This window comes from Malus domestica, chromosome 02, assembly GCF_042453785.1.
Source record: "Malus domestica chromosome 02, GDT2T_hap1".
NCBI lineage: Eukaryota > Viridiplantae > Streptophyta > Magnoliopsida > Rosales > Rosaceae > Malus > Malus domestica.
This window is the reverse complement of record NC_091662.1, coordinates 3094867-3117575: the sequence shown is the minus strand read 5'-3', so window position 1 is coordinate 3117575 and position 22709 is coordinate 3094867. Positions and strand designations below refer to the sequence as shown.

The following is a 22709-nucleotide window of genomic DNA, read 5'->3' as shown; positions in this document are numbered from 1 at the left end:
GAATGCGACAGTGAGAATCGAGAAGAAATAACAAAGGTAGCGTTTGGTACGCAGACGGGACGGGACGAGACGGGACGGGACGGGACGGGACGAAACAAAGATTCATGTCATGTTTGATACTGGCAAGATGGAACATAACGAAACTGGATTAAATGACTAACTTACCGTTGTTGTCCCTTATCCATTTGAAGTATATCACTGATTTCCATTGCTGCTTCACACCTGCATCTCCCCGCAAAGAAAAACACAATATATTAACCAGAAAAATAAAAAATTAAGCTCCAATTTATTCAAACTACAAATAGGGTTGTGAAATGATCGAACCCTTTTCATCTGGGCTTGTTTCTTTTGGGGATGCGGTGGCAGTTGCCTGTGCGGCTGGGGCTAAAAGGCCTCTGACGAAGAAGAGCGGAGGAAGTGGAAGTCTTTGTCTGCGGCTATGGCGGCAGAGAAAGGTTTGGGAAAACGGAGCGGAAATAAGAAGAAAATGAAGGTGGAGGAATTGGGGCGAGCTTTAGGGTTTGCAAGGTCGTCCCGCCCAAACCCATTGTTTAGCTGCAGAGTGCGAAAACCTGCTTCAATGGGTGACATCGAGGGCGAGGGGACTAAATTTATTCCAATTTATTTTCAAAACCAATTTATCGACTACGTTTCGATCTGTTTTGCCGGTATTTCGGCGGATTCGTCTCCGACTCAGCCCGGAAAGCCTGAAATCGAGCTCGAATTCATCTGGGTTGCTGGGTAACGAAGCTACGTTTGGGTAACGAAGCATTTGGGTTGCCGGGTTTGTGGTGGAGGAGGAGGAGGCTATAGGAGAGAGGGAGGGTAACGAAGCTACGGGAGAGGGACGCTGCAGGAGAGATAGGGAGGGTAGACAGTGGAATTTTTGTGTTCCACATACGTGAAACAACCCGTTCCAGGGGGGGAGGCGGGACGTAAAAACACCCAATTTCTGTCCCGTGGAACAGCGTGTTCCACCCATTTTTGGCGTACCAAACGCGGGACGGAACGCCTCGTCCCGTTCCGTCCCGTCCTGTCCCACGTACCAAACGCACCCAAAGGGAAAGGAAAGGAAACGTCTACAAATAAATTAATTATTTGTTTAGTGAATATTTAATAAAAAATATTAAAGAGATAAATGATGATTACGTGAAGAAATAACCAAGGAAAATGATAAGTCTTTGGTATCCGAGTCATTTTAATTTTAATTCCTATATATTCATCTTCCAATGAAATGTTCACGTGAAGAAATAACAAGGGAAAGGAATGGTGTGGTAGTAAATTAATTATTTGTTCAATGAATATCTAATAAGATGATGATTAAATAGATAAATTACTCACTTTAATTTGTTTCATCTTAACAATATGGATATTTTTATAATAAGTAATATTATTATCAATATTTTTATATACAAACTAATTTACATTCTTTAACGAATTTAAAAAAAATCGAACTGAAAATCGTACTGTCTATGCCTACTTTCTGGCAAATGATACTTTATGTTACTACTGAATCCCGTATCTGAACCGAACTGCGAACTCGAATCGTACCCTTATCTGGCAACTATGGTCAACACATACGTTTTCAATGATTCTGCTTTGTTTTGGTTTTACAATGTATAACTGACCTTTCATCTTCCATATGATGAAATTGGGGTTCCACTGTAAAACCAATTGGCAATATGAGGAGTAGTCCAAGATCATATAAGCACATAGCAAACCTTGTCCCTCACCGATGCAGGACAACTCTCAACACGCCCCCGCACGTGTGGCGGATTTTCAAGCCTACACGTGGACAACAACTGGGTGACGTGGAGCGTGTGTGGCCATTGGGCTTCACATGTGGACAACCTTGCTCTGATACCATGATGAAATTGGGGTTCCACCATAAAACCAATTGGCAATATAAGGAGTAGTCTAAGATCATATAAGCACACAACAAACATTATCCCTCACCGATGCGGGACAACTCTCTGCACCATATACATGCTAGGTCCTGGATTTGTGAACCTGCATTCGGGATCATCACTTCATCCGTTGTCCTTCAGGTATGCTAATAACTTTTTATTGTGAAAAACGAGAACACAACAGATGAAATGATGTTTGTACAGGTTGTGCTTTTAAACGTAATTGGTTTTTCAGACTGTAATGGTGACTTTATTTCTCCTTGTCCCAAAAATTATTTTGAAGAGCTATTCTGGAGATGAAGAGTTGTGTTGTGTTTATGTTCCCACGAACCATCATTACATTGGTGATGTGTTCCTGGTCAACACCAAGGATGTTATCAGACCAAATTTATCCGTACGGGAGGGAATTGGTGAGTAAGCTTAGGGATGAATAGACTTGAGCCCCTAGCTTGAATTTACCTACCATGTCCCAAACCTGAAAATGATAGATTAAACTAGAGATGGAAAAGAGTTGCTTTAATCTCCATGAAGTTGTATTTATCATCTATGCGGTATGTTCTCTGTTTAAGTATGGTTAAAAGTAACTTGATTATGTAATGTCCAATGTTGACTAGTAAGTATGGTTATGCTGATAAAATGAGAACGTGCATTTGACTAGAAAACGTTGGGTGCACTTGGAGGGCAAGTATTTTTGCGAATTCGAGTGGTATTTATCAAGTCATTAGATGCGTGTCTTATATCGGTTTTTGTAATGTTGAAATGTTCCAGGATGCAATATATCTTCAAAATTCAAAACAATTACTTACTGGAAAAATCATAAGAATCTGAAAGAAGTATGAAATATTGAGTTGCTGATGGTGAAGCTGGCAGGGGTATGTAGTCCATGAACTCGGATATGTGATGATGAGGATGAGCTGATGATGACTATGCATCACCGGCTTGATCGTGCCTCACCATAGAATCGATCTGGGTGTGACTTAATATAGACAGAAGATGCTCTCACTTCAACAATTTTGCCGTTTTCCATTTCTATCACCTGTAGTAATTCTCTTTTGATTACTGGGATGATTATCATAGATGCATCATGGCTTGGTCCTGCCTCGTCATAGATCTAAATCATGCATATTTTCCTTCATATGTTTGTCGCACACTAATTAACCCATGTCCTCTTCTCTTCAATGTCGCAGGAAAATCAGGAGAAGGGGATTAATTGATTTGTCTTTCGCTCTCTCCAAATGGTAAAGGCAGGCCCGGCCCAGGCCCAGTGCCAAAGGGGCAACTGTCCAGGACCCAAAACTAAAGGGGGCACCAACAAAAATAACCCAAATAACTAAGTATAGGGGCTAGAGGGCAAGAGCCCAAGATATGTTATAAAAGGACCACTTGGTCCAGGGCATGACAAATAGAAAAAAAAAAGTAATACAAAACAACATCAAAGGACCACTCGGTCCCCACTAACCCTATTCCCATATTCCCACTCCCCCTTTCCTGATATCCCCCTGTTCTCCCCATTTCCCTCCTGCCGTCAGACCCTCTGCTCCCAAGCTGCACAGAACCTGTCCCTCCTCCTCAGTAGCGCCAAGCCCATCACCATTCATTGGTTGCTGCAAGTGCAAGTGCCAAAAGCATTCACTCACCAACAACCATTTTGAGTTTTGAGGTAAACTAATTTTTAAAATTTGAATTATCAATTCATAATTTAATATAAAATTTTGCAAATGACATAGAATTATATGATAATTGATGTACATAATTGTTGTTGTTGATTAATTGAATTATTTTATTTCATTTCAAACCCAATTTTTAGGTTTAATTTTTATAATATGTTAGACTATATGTTCGTATTTTTATAATATATAATATTTGTTGGAATGATAATTTTGATAGGAAATTTTTGTTATATCATGTGTAGGTAATTTTTGCAAACAAATTATCGAATCCATGTCTTTTAGGAAACAACTATCTGGTAATATAAAACGGAAAAAAAAGGCAAAGGATAACGAAATTGCCGAAAGTTTAAGAGGATCTCTTCATAAATTTTTCTCTACAAAAAATGAGTCAGTTGAAAATTTGAGAGAAAATAATGTTGGTGAAGAGTCACAAAATGTTGTTGGGGAGTCTCATGATCATGAAAATAGTAGTGATTTAGAAGAAAATGTTGGTGATGAGTCTCAAGACCATGAAAATGGTGGTGATGTGAATTTAAATGTTGATGGTGATCATATTGGTGTAGAGGAAAATATTGAATCTTCTGCACCTATTTTCCATTTAAACATTTATGATCCAAGAGTTTGGGATGATCTTAATGCAGAAATGAGAGACTTACTTGTAGAAAAGAGACTTACTTGCGGACCACTATGACTCAAGATAGGCTAAATGGATTAGCAATCTTATGCATTGAAAATGATGAGATTGAAAACTTGGACTATGATGATATAATTGATGATTTTGCTTCAAAAAATCCTAGAAGACAATTTCTTAAAGGTTGAAATTTCAAGGAGCTTTCCTAGGAATGGTTGTATATGATTGTATTTTTGATTGTCGGGGTTTAGGTACTATGTCCCCCCCGTTGTATATTTTCTCAAGTAATATAATTTGGGCGTGAGGGCCTAGCCCCCCAGCTTCGACTGGGTTCCAGCCCTCGTTAAATATTTTTTTTAAACATATATTTCAGTATTAAAAAAGGGCACATTTTGAGTTTTCGCACTGTGCATCCAAAAACTCAGGACCGGCCCTGGGTAAAGGCCAACAGAGTCAGGCGTCCGGCTGAATGTGGCCTGAGAAAGTGGATTGATGATCAGGAGACAAAGAAAGACATGGAAAGGATTTGCAAAGGCCCGCAAGAGGATCATCGTCAATTGAGTTGGATATCTGCTCTCCACTGTCACTGACCGCTGGATCCTGTGGCTGCCGCTGGAGAAGTACTGGGAGATGATGAGGACGTGGTCGAGGTTGAGAGTGACGCTGTCGTGAGCGAGGCCGAATATGACGGCCTGCAGGGAGAGTATCAAGAGACAAGGAAAGACGTAAATGCGCTAGGCCCAGAGGATCATGATCATGTACTGTTATTGGGAGTCGTCGTTTCTTCGTGGTCGTAACAATCACTTCACCCATAGAATTCCAAAGTTTTGACTTGGAGGAGGATGAAGAGGAAGCTTCGTGGGCTGTCATGGCGGTATCCACCGTTAAGGCACTGCAGTGGTTCACATTAAGACTGAAAAATATGGCGGTGGTTGTGTTTGTGTTGCCGAACCGATGACGCTTAGATACCTAAACCCAAGTCAAGATCCTTCAATCAACAAAAACAAAAGTTTATAATATAACAATGTTTAGTTAGTGACTTGAGAATCTCCTCCGGGAACTTTAACGAAAAGCATCCGGTACTGTTCACTTTAACGAAAAACCACATTTTTACACTAAAAAGTCAATCTTGGTACTATTCACTTTACCCTTTATTTTGTCCTTATCATTAAAACTCAAAGTTTTCAAGCCATTTTCATTAGTTTTCCTTTTTTTATTCTCTTCCATTCCCTTATCTCACTCTTTATATTGTCTTTCTTTTTTTATAAAAAAATTAATATAAATTTTAACGTAGTTTAACCGTGATTGTTTAAATAAGAGGAAATAAAAGGAGAGAGAAAAAAAAGGGAGAGAAAATCCTTCTGCACCTGAGAAACAACATACTTCTGGGCGGGAAAGGTGCATGAAAAGAGAGAGGAAAAGAGGAAAGTAGAAAGGAGCACGAAAAGACAAAAGATTATCTAAAAGATTCTTGGAAACTTTGAAATATGCTTTATTCACGTTAAGGAAAAGCAAGGAGGGTCCTCTCCGGTTCCTCGAGGATTCTAGGAATTCTCAAATCGTGCTCGTTCATCATATATTGTATGAACAGTTTTTATCAGATATTATTCATATTTAATTTAAAATAATTTCTGACCGTATGAAGTACGATGAACAGACACAATTTAATAATCTTCTGAATCCTTAAAAAGAGGATCCGGAGAGGATACTCATTAAAAAAAAAAAAAGGCTATTTCCTATTACATTAATTCCGAACCAATATTGGGTACATTCTCATTTAAATTTTTTCACTCTATGTTTTTGTTTTGATTTTTATTTTGCAATCTCGTAATTTAAATCTTTTATTTTGGATATTACTCCTTAAAGATCAATTATACTAAAGTTTAACCAAATTTAGTAATCTAACGGTTATATAATGACTTGTCATATTAACACCCCACATATTGTTAAATACATCCCACATACTTACTACACCTCATATTTTCTTTTTCAAGTAAAATTTATCTTAATACACTCCACATACTTCCCCATAATATCCTCACACCTTACACTCTCAACATACACTTAGTATTTTCTACACTCCACATTTCTACATACACTTCACACTCTTCACACGTAAGTGCAAATAAAAGATCATGGAAGTATCCTTCTTGTTTCAAGAACATGGTGTGTGCAGAGAGACATATGGAGAGATCCAGGAGGTATGTCTAGCTCTTGGGTGCCTGGATTGCTTTAATAAACAGCTCACAGGAGACCAACGGAGCAGAACTTATTCGGTATTGTACAAGGTGACTTAGATGTTAACAGTGCTCATTTTGTCACATAATTCAATGGTCCTCCCTGGAAACATTTCAGCTAAACGGAATTCATGTTTGCCTTCTACTCAAGTTGCTGAGAGGTCTTCCTTAAAAGATGAAACTTCAAACAGACAGAGCAATCCAACTGATCAAAGGATATTGAAGGTTCAAATAAAAAAGAACCCTGATAACACAACTCGGAAGAATGTAGCACTAGATAGTGGTCTTGGACTTGGTTCTCCATCTTCATCTTTGGAGAACAACCCTGAGGAAAGTAAGGAGATGATACCTCCATCTCAAGTGATTGTGGATGACTCTCCCACTAACATTTTTCAAGTAAGCTAAGATATTTTAGTGCAGTTTCTATTGCTGCAAATGAACCTAAAATGATCTGTTGCATTGATGGGCGTTGTTTATGTTTTGTAACAAGTTATGACTTCCTTCCATGTTCCTGGAGATGCATTGACATCACCACTTCATGATAGTTTTCTTTGCTTAATAAGAAAGTGAGAGCTTTGTCAACAAAAACTAGTGCCTTCATCTAAGGGTCATCAAGAACATTCATTTTTTTTAGGGTAGAAGAAGATAAATAATCTTGAGATATATAAGTTAAAATGATTTGGGATGTACATAGAATTTTTTTTTTTTTAAGGTTGAAATTATCATTGCGTAGTAGGTTCAATAAGTTATCTAGTATTAAATTTACTGTGGGGTGTATTCAACAATATACGAGATGCTAATAAAAAAACCCTTATATAATAAAGAGAAATGCTAAGAAGACTCTCTCAGTCACTTCATGTTTTTTTACACAATTTTCGTTCCATCATAATAAAATATTGTGCAAAAAACATGAGATGGTGAAAAGTTCATAGAGATTCTCATTTTTAAAAGAGTTTCCTTAGTATTTTCTTATAATAAATAGATAAACTATGTTATTCAAGTAAAATCTGAAATTAATGAATGTTAATCAATTATTAAACTAATTCTTATTTGACGTAAAGCAGGAGCTACTTTTCCACATAATAGGACGGTGAATTTTTCAGGAGCTGCTTTTTGAAAGAAAAAAAAAAACAAAGCAGGAGCTGCTTTTTGAAAAAGAAAAAAAAACAAAGTGAAAAAGAAAAGCAGGAGCCGCTTTAAACATGATTTAAACTTTTTATTTTCGAGGTTACCCTTTAAACATGAACTATATTAAAGTTTAACCAAATCTGAAACCGTGTAGTAATCTGATAGATATGTAATAAATAGACAAATTATGTTATTCAATAAACCTTGAAAATTTTGACAACTTTAATCAGTGGTTAAACTATTACTCATTTGGTTGATTTTTTTGCAGGAGTTGTTCTTAAACGGTGAATTAGAAAAATTGTTCCGAAGATGGTATAGTACTATTTGATTATGTAACATCATTTAGCTCAAGACATACATGTTAGGTATTTGTTATTTAATGTAACATTAGCTCAAGAGGAATCATTTTATTCTTTGTAGCACTGACTTCATGTCATCATATGAAAAACACAATTTCAATTTTCATATGGACTAGTTGCCTACGAATCTACAATATAAGAAACATATAGAATTTTCTACCTAGAAAATACTTCCAAAGAGAAAAAAGAGACCACCGTTTATATACATGTGCGGTCTTTGTCGTATTTTTAGTGTTTAGAGAGACTTCATAGTGAATACTTACAGAAAAAGTTATTGATACTCTAATTATTGTTTGAAAGTACTCTTAAAATAACTACAAACAGTTGATCATATTCAACAGTGAAAGTAGAACTGTAGACCAGATCGATCTTCATTTAGAAATGTTGAAGGTCTGAGTAAGGCTAGAGTGATACAGTTTTGGCACATGACGGGCAGGGCAAGGAAAAAGTGGATGGAGCAATACCAGAGCACTCAGATATATACAAGAACTCCTACGTGTACTCCACACACATCCCGATCCAATATTTCACCTTATGATTTCTCCTTGCCTTTGCTTGTAGTGGCTACTTCGTTTCTTCTTCTTAATTTTCTTATTAATTGGGGTTTAATCATTCCAAAATAACCTATTAATTAGTACAACGTGCTTATAACACTTTTAATGTGCCCATTTCTATGAGAAATTTTTTAATGTGCCAGAAACACAGTTCGATACATCTAGTGTTATAAGACAATTAGTTGAATTTTTTTTATAATTTTTTTAAGCTAATTATATTTTGACACTTGTTGTACCAAGTCGTGTATCTGACAAACTGATAAATCCCTGCACTCCCTTGACCACTAATTAGTCTCTAAGAATTCTATTATCTTCCTCTCCATATATATTGTGGTACTTTTTAGTATGCTAGGAAAGAAACAGTATATCCTAATAATAACAAGTTAACCTTGCACAATTTTGCTCCATTTAACCATATATTAATGTCATCAGAGACAACAACTGATTGGCTTAAACTGACCGCAATTCGTATATAGTTTAGACTCTTAACAAAAAAATTTGAAGGGATCGAGCAATCTTACCAGCACGTTATAATTCCTCAATTCATTAAAGCTAGTTAGCCTGCATGAAAACATGAAAAATAAACTACTAATTTCTTATGCAGCAGGTGCATAATCATAACCACCATCATTGTTGTCGCCATCATTACCTTTCATAGATGCTGCTGGAGCACAATCATAATATGAATCATCGTCGTCATTGCCATCACCTTTTATGCATGCTGCAAGGGCATAATCGTATCCGTCATCACCATCGTCGTCACCATACCCATGCTTCTTGCACCATGAGGCACTTATCATCAATTTTGAAAGGGAAATCAAATTGCCAAAAAAGACCTCTCTTATTTCAGTATTTCTTTGTTAAGGGTTTGAGAGCACTTCTCTATATTTCATTATTATTAAGAAGAAATAGATATAAAACTAGACGATATTGGGTTGTTTGAGAGCGCTTCTCTATAAATACTTTTGTTAGTAGCACGTTTACGAAGAAGTAGTTTGTTATTTAGCAAACAATCCAATATGTGCTTTTATATCATAAATAAGTGACTTTTACAGCGTAAAGGACATGTTTGATATTGAGTAAAGTGTTTGGTGCGAGTATTTCTTAATCTATAATGCCTGATTTATGTTATACGATATTCAAAGTTCAACACACAAACTTTAAAACATACTTTTCAACTTCTTTAGGCTTCCTCAAACTTCAACTTTCAAAAAAGTCTAAAGTCCCAAGCTTATGTCTTTCCTTTCCCTTAACAAAAACCAACTTAAAATGCTTTTTTTTTCCTTCCCCTTGTTCATCTACAAATGCTATCTCCAATAAGATGAGATCTTTTAATTTGTAAGAGTTATTTATGTATCTACATTGCTCCACTTTAAATTTAAGGGAGTTTTAACGAAACACTCCCGTTACTGTTCACTTTTAACGAAAAACCACATTTTTACCTTTCTCTGGTACTATTCACAACAACTTTATTTGTCCTCTTTCATTAAAAATACAATTTTTTTTTTTTACTTTTCGTTAGTTTTCTTTAAATTTAATGGTAGAAATAAGTGGGTATGGTGTTTAAAAAAGAGAGAATACAAAAATAATGTCAAAATTGGCAACATTGATTGAAGCTGCTATTTCATGTGACTAAAACATTTCAGTTAAAGCCAAACTCAATTGTGTTTTCTAATAGTTAATGATGTCATTATAAATTTAACATCTCATTTAAAACGCTCTTATTATTTTTCAGTTTAAACTCGGTTCTATTGATTCCAATTTGCTCTTAGGAATACAAAACTGAGGTTGAATAATTTAAAAGACCATCCAAGTTACGTTCCTGATTATATAAATATTCAACAACTCTCTTATCTAAAGATTTCATTGCCAAAAAATTGAGAAACAATGAGAGATTAAGCAGTAATTAATCCGCCCCCTGTTTAATTAGCGGTACAACAAAACACAACATTTCCTTCAAGTCCTTATATGCACGTAATAATCCGGCTAGCAGAGACAGAGAAGCGCGATCGTGAACTTCTCATTCCGGTGGCAGACTACGGCGACGAAGATGCATCGTCCAAACCTTCCTTGTCTTGCTCCTCCTCCTACCGCACCGGCCTCGAGGTGAGTTTCGATTGCTGTTTGTTTTCATTGCTTTGCGTGTTGTATTGTGTTTGGTTGCTGAGAAAATGGAGGAAAATTCGAGGGAAAAGCTGAAAGTTTTTGCATTGGTTGCGAATTGAAGTTAGTATGTGTGTGTTAATTGTGATTTATGGGTTGATTTTGGCGATTGAATTTCTAATTTTGTGTTTGACATTGTCTGATTTAGTGTTTCCCGAGGCTAATGGAGGAGCAAACTCAGATTTTGGTCTTGTTTTGTTTGTCAATTTTGCATCAGTTTGGACTTGTAATGTGCTATTGGATTTTCGGTATTACTTTCCGCTCATTTGTGTGAAATTTGGGTGAGTAGAGCTCTGTTTCTCTGCTCGAGCTTCCATGTAATGTGATAAGAAGATCAAACAATTGATTCGGGTATATCTAAGCATTTCTACAAGAAATTTAGTGACATCGTTGCGTTTTACTTTTAGTCAGTTTAAAAGTGTTCCTGCTGCATTATACCACTGGTATGCACGTGAAAATTTGTCTCATAAGTCAGCAGTAATTTATCAAGAACCGGTTAGAGTGTGTCAAAGTTGGCTGCTTTTGGTGGCCTAAGTTGCTGCCGCATAAGTTTTCTCATACTTTTTGAGTGTTTGTGCTCCTTTTTCTTAATCTTCATACCAATCATTCTTATCTCTTTTATCTCTGCACAGAAATTTTCCAAAGTTGTTAGATGTTGGTCATCAAAAAAGTTCATGATAGGATGATGGCCGTTTCTTTCTTCTGGCTCCTATTTTGTTCAAATCATGTTCGTATGCAATACTATATGGATACTGTATGCGTCAACCATCAATCCTATGCTGTGGGGCGGGTCAAATATCTTTAAAGTTGTTGGATATCTGATTATTCTTAAGATATAGAGCTGAGAGTAGTTGTTAAATTTATTAGCTTGAGCCATGAGGTATGCTGAATGATGGAATGCTATAGTAGTGATAGGAACTTAAACTTAGATTGTTGGCATGCATTTATAACCTATTTTTCTCTATTCCTCTCTCATTTGTTTGAACTCTAGGAGTTTTGTTACAAAACTGAGGTTGAATAATTTAAAAGACCATCCAAATTACGTTCCTGATTAAGAAGCGTGTATGTATAAATATTCAACTACTCTCTTATCTAAAGATTTCATTGCCAAAAAATTGAGAAACAAAGAGAGATTAAGCAGTAATTAATCCGCACCCTGTTTAATTAGCGGTACAACAAAACACAACATTTCCTTCAAGTCCTCACATGCACGTAATAATCCGGCTAGCAGAGACAGAGAAGCGCGATTGTGAGCTTCTCGTTCCGGCGGCAGACTACGGCGATGAAGATGCATCGTCCAAACCCTCCTCGTCTTCCTCCTCCTCCTACCGCACCGGCCGCGAGGTGAGTTTCGATTGCTGTTTGTTTTCATTGCTTTGCGTGTTGTATTGTGTTTGGTTGCTGAGATAAGTAAGTCAGCAGTAATTTATAAGTAACTCCGCCGTGTAAGTTTATCTTACATTGCCGGTCCCAAGCCCGGATAAAGGAAGAGGGGGAGGGCGTCAGGTAGTCGACAGCCGGCACTCCATGATTACGTCGAATCCTTATGAAAATGAATCCAGAACGAAATCGCGCTAAAGCTAGGGCGTCACCCGTAAGTGGCGCGCTGTGTGGCCCGAGCACAGTGATAAGTGAGCAAGGGTCGCTGTATCTCCATCGGCACCCGGATGCAGTGTTAAATGAGCAAGGGGGCTATAGAAACTTCTTTTCGAACGACTCCACTCAAAGTTGTTTGGGAGCATATGCTCCTATCAACTTTACACGGGACACACAAAAGAAGTACTTTGATCCTATTAGACGGGGAAGGGTGAAGAAGTTAGGACAGAAGGGTAGAGTTCAAGAGAGCAAAATACGTTTAGGAACGTGGAATATAGGAACCTTGACGGGAAAATCTATGGAAGTAGTAGAAGTTATGGTGAGGAGAAGGATAAATATTATGTGCCTACAAGAAACTAAGTGGGTTAGGCGTAAGGCAAAGGATCTAGAAAACTCAGGGTTTAAACTATGGTATTCGGGCACAAATAGAACGAGAAACGGTGTTGGCATCATCGTGGACAAGACCTTGACACAAGATGTTGTAGATGTCAAGAGGGTAGGAGATCGAATCATGGCAATCAAGATTGTAATAGGACAAGAACTTATCAATGTGATTAGTGCGTACGCACCTCAAGTAGGGTTGGATACGAGTTCGAAGGAGAAATTTTGGGAAGACCTTGGAGACTTGGTGCAAGGAATTGCTCAGACGGAGAAGTTATTTATAGGAGGAGATTTAAATGGACACGTGGGCAGGGAGACATGCAACTATGGAGGTTTTCATGGTGGCCATGGTTTTGGGGAGAGAAACGAGGATGGGGAAGCTATCTTGGATTTTGCAATGGCATATGATCTCTTCTTAGCCAATACCTTCTTTAAGAAGAGAGAAAAACATGTGATCACCTACAAGAGTGGGTCGTCAAAAACACAAATAGATTTTCTTCTAATGAGGAAAGGGGATCGTATAACTTGTAAGGATTGCAAAGTTATACCAGGAGAGAGCGTGGCTAATCAACATCGCTTGTTGGTGATGGATGTACATATCAAAAGAGTGAGAAAAAAGAACAAGACTTGGAAGTGCCCAAGGACTAGATGGTGGAATCTAAAAGAAGAAAAACAAGCCATTTTCAAAGAGAAAATAATCACCCAGTGTGTGTGGGATAGAGAGGGGGAAGCTAACCAAATGTGGGATTCCATGACTAGTTGTATCCGAAAAGTAGCAAAAGAGGTATTAGGAGAGTCCAAGGGCTTTGCCCCACACCAAAAGGAATCTTGGTGGTGGAATGAGGAGGTACAAACAAAGGTGAAGGCTAAGAAGGAATGTTGTAAAGCCTTATACAAGGATAGGACCGATGAAAATGGTGAAAGGTATAGAAAAGCGAAGCAAGAGGCGAAGAAAGCTGTGAGAGAAGCTAAGTTAGCAGCTTATGACGATATGTATAAGCGACTGGATACCAAAGAAGGAGAGTTGGATATCTATAAACTAGCTAGAGCAAGGGAAAAGAAGACAAGGGACCTAAACCAAGTGAGGTGCATCAAGGATGAGGATGGAAAGGTTCTTGCTACAGAGAACGCGGTTAAAGACAGATGGAAAGGTTATTTTCATAATCTTTTCAATGAAAGACATGAAATGAGTGCTTCTTTAGGGGAGTTGAGTAACTCAGAAGAGTGTAGAAACTACTCTTTTTATCGTAGAATCCGGAAGGAATAAGTGGTTGTAGCTTTGAAGAAGATGAAGCATAGAAAAGCAGTAGGCCCAGACGATATACCAATCGAAGTGTGGAAAGTTTTGGGAGAGACAGGTATAACATGGCTCACTGATCTTTTCAATAGGATTTTGAAAACGAAGAAGATGCCAAATGAGTGGCGAACGAGCACTTTGGTGCCTATCTACAAGAATAAGGGCGATGTACAAAATTGCATGAACTATAGGGGATTATGCTAATGAGTCATACAATGAAGCTCTGGGAGAGAGTCATTGAGCATAGATTGAGGCAAGAGACACGGGTTTCGGACAACCAATTCGGGTTCATGCCAGGGCGCTCAACCATGGAGGCAATCTATCTCTTACGAAGATTGATGGAAAGATATAGAGATGAGAAAAAGGATTTACACATGGTCTTTATAGATTTGGAAAAAGCGTATGATAGGGTCCCAGGAGACATTCTTTGGAGGATTTTAGAGAAGAAAGGAGTACGAGTAGCATATATCCAAGCTATACAGGACATGTATGAAGGAGCAAAGACTGCCGTAAGAACTCATGAAGAACAAACCGAAAGCTTTCCCATAACTGTAGGATTACATCAAGGCTCATCCTTAAGTCCTTACCTTTTTGCGTTGGTAATGGATGAGTTAACAGGACATATTCAAGATGATATTCCTTGGTGTATGCTTTTCGTAGACGATATAGTGTTGATAGATGAAACTCAGGAAGGGGTAAATGCAAAGCTTAACCTTTGGAGAGAAGTGTTGGAATCTAAAGGTCTTCGCCTAAGCCGATCAAAGACAGAATATATGGAGTGCAAGTTCAGTGCAAATGGAGGCCAAAACGAGTTAGGGGTGAGGATCGGAGATCAAGAAATACCAAAGAGCGACCGTTTTCGTTACCTAGGATCTATCTTGCAAAAGAACGGAGAATTAGATGGAGATCTCAACCATATAATACAAGCTGGATGGATGAAGTGGAAGAGTGCATCCGGCGTGTTGTGTGACCGCCGTATGCCACTGAAGCTCAAGGGAAAATTTTATAGGACGGCAATAAGGCCGGCGATGCTGTATGGCACAGAATGTTGGGCGGTGAAGCATCAACACGTACACAAAATGGGTGTAGCGGAGATGAGGATGCTTCGTTGGATGTGTGGGCACACGAGAAATGATAAGATTAGGAATGAGGATATCCGGGGTAAAGTAGGAGTAGCCGAAATTGAAGGAAAGATGAGAGAAAATCGGTTACGATGGTTTGGACATGTGCAAAGAAGGCCTACTGACGCTCCGATTAGAAGATGCGACTATGGGACAGAGGTTCAGGGCCGAAGGGGTAGAGGAAGACCTAGGAAAACTTTGAGAGAGACCCTAAGAAAAGACTTAGAGTACTTGGATCTAACGGAGGACATGACACAGGACAGAACACAATGGCGTTCTAAGATTCATATAGCCGATCCCACTCAGTGACTTGGATTTTCCAAGTCTCCAACCGAGAAGTTGTCCTCGCTCGGGAAATTAAGGGAACACTACCTCAACCTACATGCTCCACTCACAAAGCTTCAACATACAAGCTTCAACAAAAGAAAATTCAAAGAACTTAGCGAAGAAGGCTTTGGTGATTTAACACAATAAGTTGAAATGAAGGAAAGCTTATTTATTGATATCCCCGATAAGTTACAAATATGTACATATACTTGAGTCAAAATAAACAAACAAGAGGGAGCTTTCACAAAGGTTGCTTAGGAGAAGTCTCAGCAGTCGGTAGAGCCCCAGAAAGAGAAGGCACCGGAGGGGGATCATTCGGAGCCTCAGTACTGGACAGAACCCTAGAAGGAGGAGGCATCAGAGGTTGATCATTTGGAGCTTCATTACGCGGTACAGCCCCAGAAGACGAAGGCAATAAATGCCTTTGGAACAAACCCACAAATCTCTGATGATCAAGTAAAACCTGACCATCAGATTCCTTCATCTGGTCAAGCTTCATCTTCATGTTTGTAGCATAGTCATGTGCGAGCCGGTGCAACTGTTTATTCTCATGCTTGAGCCCTCTAATCTCCTGTTTTAGACTCATCACTTCAGCCGCCAATGATTCAACTTGGCGGGTTCGAGCAAATAGGCGTTGGGCCATATTAGACACAGAACCTGCACACTGAACACTAAGAGCCAGAGAATCCTTAACAGCCAACTCATCAGACCGTTTGGAAAGTAGTCTGTTATCTTTGGGAGTGAGAAGGTTCCTGGCCACTACCGCAGCGGTCATATCATTCTTCATCACGGAATCCCCAACGGTAAGAGGACCAGTAGGGGAGACGAATGATGGGCGCCATATGTTGTCTGGAGAAGACGGGGCTGCCTCTTCAACAAGGTTCAAGTCAAAACGACGGTCGGAGGGGCCAGACATTTTCAAAGGTGTTAAAGAGAGAAGAGGTCAGACAAATCAAGATCTTAGAAGTGCAAGAATGGAGCTTCTACTGGTGGATATTCAAGTGTGCTTTGGAACTTAATGTCAGCCCCTATAAAAATCTGCACTCGACGAAGCTTCAGAAATCGAAGAGGCGCCTGCTCAGAAATCGAAGAGGCGTTTGCTTTCTCAAAAGCTGGACTGCTTAGAGACCACGAGGGTCGATCTCAGAAATCGAAGAGGCGTTTGCTTTCTCAAAAGTTGGGCTGCTCAAAGACCACGAAGGTCGATCTCAGAAATCGAAGAGGTTTGCTTTCTCAAAAGCTGGGCTGCTCAGAGACCACGAGGGCCGATCTCAGAAATCAAAGAGGCACCTACTTTTCCAGCCTTGTCAGCACCTGTCACACGCACACTCAGCTTTGCGGAAATTATGGGCATTCTGTCGAAGATTTCTGGCGAAGTAGAAAGCACATGAATCGTACTGTTCAATCACCCACTTCCCACACGCAACAGTAGCTCATGGGTACCACATATAACTTTGCCAAAGTTCTCTGACAAAGTTGAGACTACTTTTCCAGCCTTGTCAGCACCTGTCACACGCACACTCAGCTTTGCGGAAATTATGGGCATTCTGTCGAAGATTTCTGGCGAAGTAGAAAGCACATGAATCGTACTGTTCAATCACCCACTTCCCACACGCAACAGTAGCTCATGGGTACCACATATAACTTTGCCAAAGTTTTCTGACAAAGTTGAGACACGTGAAGCTTGTAGCTCTCACTACATCGCTCTGACCAAGAAGGGTAAAAGAATAGCAAAGAAACAACACTAACAAAGTTTAGACACATAAATTTTGAAGGCCTAGCTACCATATTATTACCCACAAGGGTAAAGGAACAGTACCACTGCTGGATAATTGGAAAGTCCCGGGTGTCAACCTCTGTGCTTCGTGGCAAGGTAGACTAGCAAACATGCCCAACCTTTACTCACATTCGAGAAAACACTCCCAACAAGATTGCTTGCACCAAAATCGAAGAGGCATCGCCCTCCGAATCTCGAGAGCCAAACTCCCAACATGATTACTTTCTCAAAAATCGAAGAGAGAGTAAAGGAACAGTACCACTGCTGGATAATTGGAAAGTCCCTGTGTGTCAACCTCTGTGCTTCGTGGCAAGGTAGACTAGCAAACATGCCCAACCTTTACTCACATTCGAGAAAACACCCCCAACAAGATTGCTTGCACCAAAATCGAAGAGGCACCGCCCTCCGAATCTCGAGAGCCAGACTCCTAACATGATTACTTTCTCAAAAATCGAAGAGAGGGTAAAGGAACAGTACCACTGCTGGATAATTGGAAAGTCCCTGTGTGTCAACCTCTGTGCTTCGTGGCAAGGTAGACTAGCAAACATGCCCAGCCTTTACTCACATTCGAGAAAACACTCCCAACAAGATTGCTTGCTCCAAAATCGAAGAGGCACCGCCTTCCGAATCTCGAGAGCCAGACTCCCAACATGATTACTTTCTTAAAAATCGAAGACACCGCTCTCCGAATCTCAAGAGCCAGACCCCCAGCAGGATTGCTTTCTCAAAAATCGAAGAGGCATCGTTCTCCGAATCTCGAGAGCCAGATCCCCGACAGGATTGCTTGTTCGAAAACCGAAGAGGCACCACTTTCCCAACTTCAAGAGCCGGATCTCCTTGGATAAAGCTTGTCTGTAATCTTCACACGCATTCAAAGTGCTCTGACAGAGTTAAAACTTGTGAAGCTGGCAGCTCCCACTACCGTGCTATGACCAAGTAGGGTAAAGGAATAGCATTATTACTTGATGTTAGGGAGACTCCTATATATGTCGACCTCCATCCCCAACGGACAGGCAGACCTGCAAAAATGCTCAACCCTTCCTCTTATCTGAGAGGGCACTCCCAACGAAGCCTTTCGAAATATTCAGCTTTCTTTCCCCCCGATAATACCTCTGTAAACAAGCTATACTAGAGCAAGAATATCTCATATCATCAGGGTTAAAAGCAAGAGTATCCCATATCATGTTTTTTCCCTGTCTTTTCCTTTGGCCTTGTTCTTACCTGCAAGACAAGGAGAAAGAGAGCAATCAGTCAGCACTTGGAATCAAGCTTCTAGCTAGGAACTGACTGCCTGGAACCCCTTACCTGATTACTTACCTGGCATTGCTCTCGAGTACTCATCTTCAACATCTTATGCTTCCAGGGAAGATACCGCATCTGCCTGAGGAACAGATAGGGCAAGTGAGAAGGATACAAGGAAGCATGTGGAGACAAGCGTAACAGCACACGTGCCGATACATCCACTACTCTGTCAAAAGCAAAAGTATCCCATATCAGCAGGGTCGAACGTACTCTAGATTTGATGGACTTGTTTTGACCCTCAAATTCTTCAGTCGGCCTTATACTCTGGAGGAAACCAGAAAACCCTCCAGCCCAGTTCAAGAATAAGCCTGTGGAAAGTTACTTCTTCAAAAGCAAAAGTATCCCATATCATCTATTCTCATTTTTCTTCTCTTTATCCTTCATGCTGCCTGCAAGATAGGGAGAATGTGAACAATCAGTCGGAGCTCTGATTGCTTACCTTGTCTGTTACCTCTTTCAGCAGATCCCCTAGCTCGGCGACTTGGGGGACTCCTACTACATGGTTTGTATCGCGCTTGACCAAGCCTGAAACTACAAGTAAGCTTCAAGTGACATTGATACATTACCTTGTGCATCTCCACCAGTTACATATACCACCCCTGGATGGAGGAAGAGTACTTCCAGAGAAGATGCCACATCTACCTATGAGACAGATAAGGAAAGTCAAGACGATACCACACTCCGGTACTTAGAAGTTTCGTGGTTACGAGATCACTCTCCCATAATATTTCCTAATGTCATTTGTACTAAATCATTCACTTGTACCCCTAAAGGAGAGCTTGAACCTATGTACTTGTGTAAACCCTTCACAATTAATGAGAACTCCTCTATTCCGTGGACGTAGCCAATCTGGGTGAACCACGTACATCTTGTGTTTGCTTTCCTATCTCTATCCATTTATATACTTATCCACACTAATGACCGGAGCAATCTAGCGAAGATCACAAAAAGTGACCGTTTTCGCTACCTAGGATCTATCTTGCAAGAGAACGGAGAATTAGATGGAGATCTCAACCATAGAAGGCTGGATGGATGAAGTGTAAGAGTGTATCCGGCATGTTGGGTGACCGTCGTAGGCCACTGAAGCTCAAGGGAAATTTTATAGGACGGCAATAAGGCCAGCGATGTTGTATGGCACAGAATGTTGGGCAGTGAAGCATCAACATGTACACAAAATGGGTGTAGCGGAGATGATGATGCTTCGTGGGATGTATGGGCACACGAGAAAAGATAAGATTGGGAATGAGGATATCCGAGGTAAAGGAGGAGTAGCCAAAATTGAAGGAAATATGAGAGAAAATCGGTTCCGGTGGTTTGGACATGTGCAAAGAAGGCCTACTGACGCTCCGGTTCGAAAATGTGACTACGGGACAGAGGTTCAGGGCCGAAGGGGTAGAGGAAGACCTAGGAAAACTTTGGAAGAGACCCTAAGAAAAGACTTCAGTACTTGGATCTAACGGAGGACATGACACAAAACCGAGCGCAATGGCGTTCTAGGATTCATATAGCCGACCCCACTTAGTGGGAAAAGGCTTTGTTGTTGTTGTTGTTGTTGGTTAGAGTGTGTCAAGTTTGGTTACTTTTGGTGGCCTAAGTTGCTGCCGCATAAGTTTTCTCATACTTTTTGAGTGTTTGTGCGCTTAATCTTCATAACAATCATTCTTATCTCTTTTATCTCTGTGCAGAAGTTTTCCAAAGTTGTTATATGTTGGTCATCAAAAAAGTTCATGATAGGATGATGGCCATTTCTTTCTTCTGGCTCCTATTTTGTTCAAATCATGTTCGTATGCAATACTATATAGAGCTGAGAGTAGTAGTTAAATTTATTAGCTTGAGCCATGAGTTATGCTGAAAGATGGAATGCTTTAGTAGTGATAGGAACTTAAACTTAGATTGTTCGCATGCATTTATAATCTATTTTTCTCTATTCTTCTCTCATTTGTTTGAACTCTAGGAGTTTTGTTACAGGCAAAGGAATAGTTGGATAAGATAGAGAAATAGCTCTCGCCAGATGAATTCAAGAAATGCTCAACTTAGCCTCTTATAAGTTTTAGACCGAGCCCATTTCATGTCATTTTACACTAATCATGTCGTGTGCATGGGTTTTTTTTTGACGCATCTGTTTATTCTAGTAGCCACTGAGATGAAAGCTTCGTTCTCTTTCTTCGAGATTGCTTTTTGATCATATTCACTCTTTGTTCTTTTGCAGTGTGATCCTATTTCCAGTAGCGACTTTCTATATCACGTCGTGGTTAAAGCTTTTTGGATAGCTTCTTCTCTCCAATATATGCTCAACTTGGAATCAACATTTTTGTTACGTCGTATTCTGAAATGCATTCCTTAAACCCCATTATTGGATTGGTATATTCTAACTTGCATTAGTCATTGGTCTTGGGGTTTGACGTTGCTAAGCTAAGTATGTAGTCCATTTTCTCTCTTCATCTCACCCTAGCTAGAGATAAATTTTGGTGCGATAATCCAACTTCAGTAAAGACAGCTTCTATCCGACTTCAGTGAAGCTAGGGTTTGATTTTCTTCAACTTGAATGCTTAATTGTCTTATTCTTACAAAAAGGTTTTTGATTGCACGAGTGACCATATATCTTATCTAGAGTATGTAACAATAAGAAGAGGTGGGAACAAAAGAGAGATCTGGAATCACTCTGGCTTTTGGCATCACACCAAAGGTGCATTGGAAATCACCCCAATAGAACGTACCCAGTGCACACATAACACATAAGCAGGAAATCCAAAAGCTTACAAAGTAGCTCCTTTTTCATTTATGGAATCGGAGGAGCCTCGTGCACCATTGGTTCGAGGAGAGGAAGCTTTCTACACCAAAAAGATGCCAAAAAGTTTGGGAGCAAAAGAAGGAGCTTTGAAGTCTGAAAAAATGCACCGAAAAATGGAAGCAGAAGAGATTCCAAGCAAAAGGTTTGACAAGGAAGAAAAAGCTAAAAAGTGGAAAGTGACAGCAGAGAAACCTGAAGAAAGAGAGGCCAAGACAAAAGAAAAGGCTTCGAGAAAGTTGAAAGCTTCTCATTCTGCAGATCTCAAACCACATAGAAAGGAGGCAATTGACAAGAAGGTTGATAAGATCCAAAAGGTGACTTCGGTTATTAGGAACTCACCAGAGAAAGATATAGCGAAATCTAAAAATGTGTCAAAGTGTCCAGAGGATCTCAGAAGCTAAACCGCACAATTGATTCCTGGTCGAAAGAGATGAGGTTCGAAGGGCAGCAGTCGAAGGACATTGCGAAAAACTACTTGGAAGGAGCTCTTGATCGGGAGGATTCTCTTGTCATTCTTAGCAAGTTGCACAGGAAGCTTCAGAGTACGGCTCATTTGAACAAAAAAACACAATTCTGTGACGGAATTTGAAAAACCGAGGCATTCTGCAGATGGTTTTCGAGGAATGGAAATCAAGAACTTAAGGAGGTGATCAGAGACAGCCTTGTGAGGCAGAAACCGGTGGAAAATACAGAATCTGTCGAAAGGGGTAAACTATTTTCGACATATGGATTCGTGCTTGGATACTCCCTCCACCAGCTCAACCCAGAGTCCCATGTTTCATACCACCAGTGACTCCACCATTGCAGCAACAACAGCTACTTCACAAAAGGCGGGGAAAGGGCCGAGTCTGGTTGCCAAACTCATGGGAATCAAAGAGTACCCCTCGAGACCTTTGCAGGCGTCTCTGAAGAAACAGTTTGAGGAACGTGAGAAGACTGCTTCAAGTCAATATCTTGGCAACCAATTACTGCGACAATCAAAATCTTGAAACGCTCATCTCAGAAATGTAACGTGTAACTCAACTGAGCGGAAAAGAAATCACTTAAAGAAGGAAAATCCAGCCAAAGATCCTAAAGTAACTAGATCAGTTGTAAGTCTTCCTTGTCTCAAAATCGTTTTACAAAATTTCTGCTTTTTTTTTTTTTCATCTTGCAAATATAACTTTAGGAAGCTAAACGTAGTAATGTTCTTTATGCAGACCAAAAATGTTATGAGTGAAGAAAGTGAGAAGAGAATTATTACGGACTATAAAAGTGACGCTTCCCCAATCAAAGCTGGTCTTGCAGACGAAAACCCTAAGGAAGAACAAACAGATGCCTTTGTATCTCAGAGTGAGTGGAGGTATGGCCTTCTTGAATTACAATAACTTGATTATGTAACGTCCAGTGTTGAATATAAAGTCCAGTGTTGAACATTTGACAAGAAAACGTTGGTGCATTTAGGGGTGGGTTCGGTACGGTTACCGTA

The 22709-nt window shown here is 39.7% G+C and overlaps 2 long non-coding RNA genes across 4 annotated transcripts; both read left to right on the top strand.

The window, feature by feature from the left end:
- The first annotated feature begins 3249 nt into the window (after positions 1-3249).
- LOC114823743 (uncharacterized) lies at positions 3250-4556 on the top strand. The gene is made up of 2 exons (XR_003771698.2): positions 3250-3567; positions 4219-4556. It is a non-coding gene; the product is annotated as an uncharacterized lncRNA (long non-coding RNA).
- A 5677-nt stretch (positions 4557-10233) lies between these two features.
- Positions 10234-22656, top strand: LOC139188409 (uncharacterized). Of its 3 annotated transcripts, none has more exons than XR_011571819.1 (4): positions 10234-10592; positions 11881-11993; positions 20660-22332; positions 22441-22656. It is a non-coding gene; the product is annotated as an uncharacterized lncRNA (long non-coding RNA). The 3 variants fall into 3 exon arrangements; XR_011571816.1 differs by having other exon boundaries at positions 11818-11993; XR_011571817.1 differs by lacking the exon at positions 11881-11993.
- The last annotated feature ends 53 nt before the right edge of the window (positions 22657-22709 follow it).